The sequence below is a fragment of the Heptranchias perlo genome, chromosome 1, assembly GCF_035084215.1.
Source record: "Heptranchias perlo isolate sHepPer1 chromosome 1, sHepPer1.hap1, whole genome shotgun sequence".
Lineage (NCBI taxonomy): Eukaryota > Metazoa > Chordata > Chondrichthyes > Hexanchiformes > Hexanchidae > Heptranchias > Heptranchias perlo.
In genome coordinates, this window is record NC_090325.1 from 162,330,405 (window position 1) to 162,340,444 (window position 10,040).

The window sequence follows — 10,040 nt, forward strand, 5'->3', positions numbered from 1 at the left end:
TAGATATGGAGACGGTGCCGGAGGACTGGAGGATTGCAAATGTTACACTCCTGTTCCAAAAAGGGGAGGGCAATTACAGGCCAGTCAGTCTAATGGTGGGGAAACTTTTAGAGAATGATCCGGGACAAAATTAATTGGCACTTGGAAAAGCATGCGCTAATAAACAAAAGTCAGCACAGATTTGTTAAGGGCAAATCGTGTTTGAGCACCTTGATTGAGTGCTTTGATGATGTAACGGAGAGGGTTGATGAGGATAGTGCGGTTGATGTTGTGTATATGGACTTACAAAAGACACTTGATAAAGTACCACATAATAGACTTGTTAGCAAAATTAAAGCCCATGGGATTAAAGAGACAGTGGCAGCATGGATACAAAATTGGCTAAGGGACAGAAAGCAGAGAGTAGTGGTGAACAGTTGTTTTTCAGACTGAAGGGAAGTATACAGTGGTGTTCCCCAGGGGTCAGTATTAGGACCACTGCTCTTTTTGATATATATTAAAGACCTGGACTTGGGTATACAGGGTATAATTTCAAAGATTGCAAATGACACGAAACTCGGAAATGTAGTAAATAATGTGGTGAATAGTAACAGACTTCAGGAGGACACAGACAGACTGGTGAAATAGACAGACACATGGTAGGTGAAATTTAACGCAGAGCAATGTGAATTGATGCATTTTGGTAGGAAGAATGAGTAGAGGCAAATGGTACAATTTTAATGGGGGTGCAAGAATAGAGACCTGGGGGTGCACATACACAAATCTTTGAAGGTGGCAGGACAGATTGAGAAGGCTGTTAAAAAAGCATATGGGATCCTGGGCTTTATTAATAAATTTTATAACACCAAGTTATAGTCCAACAATTCTATTTTTAATCCCACACCACCTGAGGAAGGGGGAAGCCTCCGAAAGCTTGTGGGATTAAAAATAAAATTGTTGGACTATAACTTGGTGTTGTAAAATTGTTTACAATTGTCAACCCCAGTCCATCACCGGCATCTCCACGTCTTTATTAATAAAGACATAGGGAAAAAATTGGATAAAGGTCCGTTCTGGGCGATGTTAGCGACACCCCGCGCCCAACGGACCCTGGGCAGGCAAGACGCAAGTTTGGTCCCAAGGGAGCACTTACCTGCAATCAGCTTTCCTTTCCAGGCCTTGCATGTGGAGTGAATGCAATTCGCACTTTCCACCACCAGAGGGAGCTCCACCTCTTAAAGGGATGATGTTTTTTAGTATCTCTTAAAGGTAGCTTGTACCTGTTAGTTGCTGAAAATAATAGTCTACTGTCTGCATGGAGTCTGAACAGAGATCAGACATCACACACGTAAAACACAGATTCAGATCCCATCCCTATGTTTACACACTGATGAGTTATGTTAAAACATTGAATAAAGGTTGTGCATTACTAAATCCCACATCCTCCAATCTGCACGCCAGACCTCACCAATCTGCCGATCTGAGTTGGTACCAGGCCTGCGAGAGTACATGCACCAAGGTTCTCAGCTGATGCACTAGAGACCTTGGGTGCAAGAGGTCGACAAAAGGAGGGACATCCTATATCCTCGGGGGGGGGGGGGTGGCAAGAGGCCCTCCAGACATATACTCAAAAGACAGTGGGAGACAGCGGGGGACGAAGTCAATGCCAGGCGCACAGCATCATGAACATGGATGCAGTGCAGGAAGAAGTTCAATGCTTTGACACGAGTGGTCAAGGTGAGTGAGGTCAACTGTAAAGTGGCGTCTCCTACCAACTGCACCATGCACTACACCCCCCATCTCCCACATACCAATAAACCCTTTCCATCAGTACTCAACTCTTCCCATCAGATGCTTCCTCTCGGCCTTATACATTACCACTGTTTCAAGCCGCCCCCCCACCCCCACAACTCACAGGTCACACACACTGGCAGCTCTTCAACCATGACAGGCACATCACCCTGGCACACGTCCTGCTTTCTTGCAGGAGAAGGTGGCTCATATCAAGAGGCAGCAAGTGGCAGTAGCATTTAACCCCTCGAGCCTGTTCCACCATTCAGTGAGATCATGGTGGACCTGTGACCTAACTCCATATATCCGCCTTAGCCCCATATCCCTTAATACCCTTGGTTCACAGAAATCTATCAATCTCAGATTTAACTTCCACAAGTGAGCTAGCATCAACTGCCGTCTGCAGAAGAGCGTTCCGAACGTCTCCCACCCTTTGCGTGTAGAAGCATTTCCTAACTTCACTCCTGCACATCCTGGCTCTAAATGTTAGGCTACGTCCCCATGTCCTAGTATTGAAATCTAGGAGACCTCCAAAAACAGTTACAAATATCTTGGCAGCCAGAGGCAATAATCCAGCCACTAACCTGTAAATCTTGCATGGTCCCTTTAAATAGCACCAGTTTGGGGGGGGGGGTTCTCCAAGCACTCTAAGACATTTTCAGATGGTTAGGGTTAAGGCTGGGCATTGAGTTGAGTGTTAAGTCTCAAAATGGTGTCTATCACTTTAAATCAGCGTTGCACACTGATTGAAGTCATTTTCTCCCTACTTTATATGATCCCAGCGTTTCTTATTTGCGCCTACGCTAACTCCTATACCAAGATGGTGTCTGGCACAAGTCATGCAGGAAACATGCGTGCGCATCCAAGACACCATCTTGGATGTCGGAGAGGCCATGTAGCGCTGAAACAATGGGCTCCACATGGCCCAATTTAGCGCCCATAAAGTACAAAAGTAAGGAAGTTATCCTAAACCTTTATAAATCACTGGTTAGGCCCCAGCTGGAGCATTGTGTTCAATTCTAGGCACCACACTTTAGGAAGGCTGCCAAGGACTTAGAGAGGGTGCAGAAGAGATTTACTAGAATGGTGCCAGGGATGAGGGGCTTCATTTATGTGGCGCGACTGGAGAAGCTGGGATTGTTCTTAGAACAGAGAAGGTTAAGGGGAGATTTGATAGAGGTATTCAAAATCATGAACAGTTTTGACAGAGTAAATTAGGAGAAACTGTTTCCAGTGCCAGAGGGGTCAGTAACCAGAGGACACAGATTTAAGGTGATTGGCAAAAGAGCCAGAGGTGTCATGAGGAAACATTTTTTTACGCAGCGAGTTGTAATGATCTGGAATGGGCTGCCTGAAAGGGTGGTGGAAGCAGATTCAATGGTAACTTTCAAAAGGGAATTGGATAAATACTTGAAGGGAAAAAAATTACAGGGCTATGGGCAAAGAGATGGAGAATAGGACTAATTGGATAGCTCTTTCAGCACGGGCAGCATGGGCACGATGGACCGAATGGCCTCCTCCTGTGCTGTATCTACTATGAAACTCTGAGTAAGTGTGCTCTCCTTTACAGACATGCTGCTTCTTCCTGCATGGAAGGTGTGGCACACTCGATTTGGTGCTTTTATGTCCCTTCAAGGTAATGGGATGAGTAGAACACCCCTTTCCAGAGCACTCTTGCATGCAATAACGGTGAAGGGCAGATGTGCACTGGGCACTTACTAGTTCTGCTTCAACAATCTGGCTTCTTGGGTGAATGTAAAATGTGCCCTTTAGGAAGGATGGCAAGGCCTTGGAGGGGGTGCAGATGAGTTCTTCCAGTATTGTGACCAAAATTTATTCCTCAACCAACATCACTAAAGCAGGTTATCTGGTCATTTATCCTATGGTTGTTTGTGGGACCATGCTATGCGCAAATTGGCTACCAAGTTTGCTTACATAAAACAGTGACTACGTTTCCAAAAAAGTACTGGTTGTAAAGTGCTTTGGGGCCTCACTCAGGGCATGGAAAGCATTATATAAATACAAGTTTTTTCTTCATTTCTATAGCACTTCTCAAAAACAACTTGAATTCTTATAACAACCCGGAGAGAGGAACATAGGAAGGAACATAGGAACGTAGGAATATAGGAACAGGGGCCATTCAGCCCCTCGAGCCTGTTCCGCCATTCAATTAGATCATGGCTGATCTGTATCTTATCTCTATCTGCCCGCCTTGGTTCCGTAACTCCTAATACCCTTGCCTCACAAAAACCTAGCAATCCCAGTTTTGAAATTTTCAATTGACCCCTAGCCTCAAGAGCTTTTTGGGGGAGAGAGTTCTAGATTTCCATTACCCTCTGTGTAAAGAAATACTTCCTGATACTACCCCTGAACTGCCCAGCTCCAATTTTGAGGTTATGCCCCTTTGTTTTGGACTCCTGCACCAGAGGAAATAGTTTCTCTCTATCTACCCTATAAAATCCTTTAATCATCTTAAACGCCTCAATTACAGTTTTGGTGTCCATACTTAAGAAAAGACATACTTGCTCTCGAGGCAGTACAAAGAAGGTTCACTCGGTTAATCCCGGGGATGAGGGGGTGGACATATGAGGAGAGGTTGAGCAGATTGGGACTCTACTCATTGGAGTTCAGAAGAATGAGAGGCGATCTTATTGAAACATATAAGATTGTGAAGGGGCTTGATCGGGTGGATGCGGTAAGGATGTTCCCAAGGATGGGTGAAACTAGAACTAGGGGGCATAATCTTAGAATAAGGGGTTGCTCTTTCAAAACTGAGATGAGGAGAAACTTCTTCACTCAGAGGGTAGTAGGTCTGTGGAATTTGCTGCCCCAGGAAGCTGTGGAAGCTACATCATTAAATAAATTTAAAACAGAAATAGACAGTTTCCTAGAAGTAAAGGGAATTAGGGGTTACGGGGAGCGGGCAGGAAATTGGACATGAATTTAAATTTGAGGTTAGGATCAGATCAGCCATGATCTTATTGAATGGCGGAGCAGGCTTGAGGGGCCGATTGGCCTACTCCTGCTCCTATTTCTTATGTTCTTATGTTCAATTAGAACACCCCATAATCTTCTACACTCAAGGGAATACAAGTCTAGTCTATGATCTATCTTTCTTAGGTCCAAAGTGGGTGACCTCACACCGCATTGTCCTCATAATTTAACTCTTTTAGCCCTGGTATCATTCTGGTGAATCTGTGCTGCAACCCCTCCAGGGCCAATATATCCTTCCTGAGGTGTGGTGCCCAGAACTGAACACAGTAGTCCAGATGGAGTCTAACCAGAGCTTTATATAACTGTAACATAACTCCTACTCTTTTGTATTCCAGTTCTCTTCAGATAAAGGCTAACATTCCATTAGCCTTTTTAATTATTTTTTGTACCTGTTCACTAGCTTTTAGTGATTTCTGTACATGAACCGCTAAATCTCACTGCTTCTCTACAGTTCCTAGCTTCTCATCATTTAGAAAATACTCCGATCTATCTTTCTTAGGTCCAAAGTGGGTGACCTCACACCACATTGAACTCCATCTGCTACCGTTTTGCCCACTCACCTAATCTATCGATGTCCCTTTGCAACTTTCTGCTCCCATCTACACAATTTACTGTGCCACCTAACTTAGTGTAATCAGCAAACTTGGATATACGGCTCTCTATTCCTTCATCTGAGTCATTTATAAATATAGTGAAAAGCTGAGGCCCCTGTACAGATCCCTGGGGAACACCACTAGTCACATCCTGCCTTCGTGAGTGTTTCTTGCATTAACAGGCAGGAGGATATTGCTGTGTCTAGAAACCGCTTACACATAAATGGAATGGAAACCCTTCCTGTTCATGTTACATGGAGTTACATCGAGTCTACAGCAAACAAGCAGTCCATTCGCCCAACTGGTCTAAGCCGGTGTTTATGCTCCACACGAGCCTCCTCTCTCCCTACTTCATCTAACCCCATCAGCATATTATTAGTGACTATCTTATATTTATGACCTCTAGTTTTGGAATCCCACACATGTGGGAACATTTTCTCTATTTCTACCCTATCAAACCCTATCATTATCTTAAAGAGCTCTATCAGGTCACTTTCTCTTTTCTAGAGTAAAGAGCCCCAGCATGTTCAGCCTTTCCTGATAAGTATATCCTCTCAGTTCTGGTATCAATCTTGTGAATCTTTGTTGCACCTTCTTTAAGTGTGGTCTAACCAAGGTCCTTTGGAATGCTTTGGGAATGTCGTAAGAAGCCCAGATGGCTAAGTGGGTTCCATTTATGACAACATGGACTATTTGGAAGTCTGCCAGCTAGTAAAAGATTTACGTCCTCGCTGCTTGGAAAGTGATCAAAAATATTTCCTCTGGCAAACATGGTATCAGTCATTTGCTTCATGCAGAACGGTTTATCTGGCATATGATCCCTGCAGTAGCCTAGAAGAATCCAGTGACATAGAAGCTTAAAATTGTCGTGACCTTGATAGCAACAGGAAGAGCTGTCCTAGTCTTTAACTTTATGAGTCAGAATGCAGCAAATGGCATAGTTTGATGACAAAATCTGTAGTGAAGCTAGGCATCATCAGACATACTCAGGTAAAGTGACCCTGGGGTAGTGACGGATCCACGCATAACCTGCAGAGAATGTTCCTTCATCAAATAGTCCTCTTCAATCAGATCATACAACAGAATGGGAGTTGGCAGGGTAGGACCAATTTTCCTGCCTTGTGCACTGAGATCAGAAACACAATTGGAGCAAAGAGATTAGGGAATTGGGACTGGAGTGCCAGTGCCAATTCCCTTCAGCGCTAATGTATTATTAGTGAGCTGAAATGCTTCCACCCATTTCGTGCACGATTCATAGACCTCAATATTAACCCCCACCCCACGATGGGCGGGAGAGGGTCGGGGAAGGGTTAAAAATGTAAAAGCGAGGAATATGACCCCAACACACAATGCACGTGCCAGTTGCCGTTTTTACAGAGGCAGGCTTTGTGCATCTGTGTGTCTCGCCCTGGAGAGGTGGGACACTTCATTAGGGATTTCAGAAGGGAAAGTCATACTTGACCAACCTTATTGAATTCTTTGAAGAAGTAACAGAAAGAGTAGACAAGGATAATGCAGCAGATGTAATATATTTGGATTTTTAAAAGGCCTTCGATAAGGTACCTCATTGTAGGCTCATGGCTAAGGTCAGAGCTTGTGAAGTCAGGGGACAGGTAGCAGAATGGATAGCAAGTTAGCTACAAAACAGAAAACAGAGAGATGGGGTTAAGAGTAGCTACTCAGCAAAAGATGGGAAATGGTGTTCCACAGGGATCGGTGCTGGGACCACTGTTGTTCACAATTGACATAAACGATTTGGATTCGGGAATCAGAAGTACAATTTCAAAATTTGCGGATGACACCAAATTGGGTTGGGGGTGGGTGTAGTTAATACAAAGGAAGAATGTGAAAAATGCAAGAGGACATTAACAAACTTGAAGAATGGGCTTGTAATTGGCAAATGAATTTCAATACAGGTAAGTGTGAGGTGGTGCATTTTGGTAGGAAGAATAAGGAGGCCACATACACTTGGATAATAAGAGTCTAAACAGGATAGAGGAGCAAAGGGATCTCAGGGTACAGCTACAAAATTACTAAAAGTAACGATGCAGGTTAATAAGGCCATAAAAAAATAAAAGCAAGCACTAGGGTTCATTTCTAGAGGGATAGAATTGAAAAGCAAAGAAGTTATGTTAAACTTGTATAGAACCTCGTTTGGCCACACTTGGAGTGCTGTGCACAGTTCTGGTCTCCATATTATAAAAATTATATTAAGGCATTGGAGAGGATGCAAATAAGATTCACAATGATGATACCAGAGCTGAGAAGATATCCTTATCAGGAAAGGCTGAACAGGCTGGGGCTCTTTTATCGAGAAAAGAGAAGGCTGAGGGGTGACCTGACATAGGTCTTTAAGATAATGATAGGGTTTGATAGGGTAGACATAGAAAAAATGTTTCCAATTGTGACGATGTCCAAATCTAGAGGTCGTAAATATAAAATAAGAACATAAGAACATAAGAAATAGGGGGAGGAGTAGGCCATATGGCCCCTCGAAACTGCTCCGCCATTCGATAAGATCATGGCTGATCTTCGACCTCAACTACACTTTGCCGCTCGATCCCCATAATGCTTGATTCCCTTAGAGTCCAAAAATCTATCGATCTCAGGATTGAATATACTCAATGACTCAGCATCCACAGCCCTTTGGGGTGGAGAATTCCAAAGATTCATAACCCTCTGAGTGAAGAAATTTCTCCTCATCTCAGTCCTAAATAGCCGACCCCCTATCCTGAGACTTTTCCCCCTAGTTCTAGACGCTTCAGCCAGGGGAAACAGCCTCTCAGCATCTGCCCTTTCAAGCTCTCTCAGAATCTTATATGTTTCAATGAGATCACCTCTCATTCTTCTAAATTCCAGAGAGTATAGGCTCATTCTACTCAATCTCTCCTCATAGGACAACCCTCTCATCCCAGGTATCAATCTAGTGAATCTTCGTTGCACTGCCTCCAAGGCAAATATATCCAAAACTGACCAAAATTGTACACACTACTCCAAGTATAGTATCACCGAAGCCCTGTAAGGCAGTAAGACTGCCTTACTCTTGTACTCCAATCCCCTTGCAATAAAGGCCAACATACCATTTGTTTTCCTAATTGTTGGCTGTACCTGCATGTTAACCTTCTGTGTTTCATGTACAAGGACACCCAAATCCCCCTGAACACCAACATTTAATAGTTTCTCACCATTTAAAAAATATTCTGTTTTTCTATTCTTCCTGCCAAAGTGAATAACCTCACATTTCCCTACATTATACTCCATCTGCCACCTTCTTGCCCACTCAATTAATCTGTCTATATTCCTTTGCAGACTCTTTGTGTCCTCCTCACAGCTTGTGTCCTCCTCCCACCTAGCTTTGCACAATAGGTAAACTTGGATACATTACACTCGGTCCCTACATCTAAGTCATTAATATAGATTGTAAATAGCTGAGGCCCAAGCACTGATCCTTGTGGCACTCCATTAGTTACAGCCTGCCAACTTGAAAATGACCCGTTTATCCCTACTTTATTTTCTATCCGTTAACCAATTCTCTGTCCATGCTAATATATTACCCCCAACCCCATGAGCTCTTATCTTGTGTAACAACTTTTTGTGTGGCATCTTATCGAATGCCTTTTGAAAATTGAAATATACTACATTCACTGATTCCCCTTTATCTATCCTACTAGTTACATCCTCAAACATGATTTCCCTTTCATAGAACTATGTTGACTCTGCCTAATCATATTATGATTTTCTAAGTGCCCCATTACATGTTCTTAATAATGGATTCCAGCATTTTCCCAACTACAGATGTCAGGCTAACTGGCCTGCCGTTCCCTGTTTCCTCTCTCCCTCCTTTCTTGAATAGCGGAGTTACATTTGCTACCTTCCAATCCACGGGGACCATTCTAGAATCTTGGGAATCCTGGAAGATCACAACCAATGCGCCTATTATCTTTGCAGCCACCTCTTTTTGAGGTATGTAGGCCATCAGGTCCAGGGGATTTGTCGGCTTTTAATCCCATTAATTTCTCCAGTACTTTTTCTTTACTAATATTAATTACTTTAAGTTCCTCACTCTCATTAGATGCTTAGTTCCCCATTATTTCTGGTATTTTTTTGTGTCTTCTACTATGAAGACAGATACAGGACAGGCAGGGGGACTGTGATATACTCGAACATATTAACATCGAGCGGGAGGAGGTATTGGCGGTTTTAGCAGGCCTAAAAATGGATAAATCCCCAGGCCCGGACGAAATGTATCCCAGGCTACTGTGTGAGGCAAAGGAGGAGATTGCGGGGGCTCTAACACATATATTCAGAACCTCTCTGGCCACAGGGGATGTGCCAGAGGACTGGAGAACCGCTAATGTAGTACCATTATTCAAGAAGGGGAGTAGGGAAAAACCGGGGAACTACAGGCCAGTGAGCCTAACATCAGTGGTAGGAAAATTATTGGAAAAAATTCTGAAGGACAAAATTAGTCTCCACTTGGAGAAGCAAGGATTAATCAGGGATAGTCAACATGGCTTTGTCAAGGGAAGATCATGTCTGACTAATTTGATTGAATTTTTTGAGGGGGTGACTAGGCGTGTGGATGAGGGTAACGCAGTGGATGTGGTATACATGGATTTCAGTAAGGCCTTCGATAAAGTCCCGCACAGGAGACTGGTCAAGAAGGTACGAGCCCATGGAATC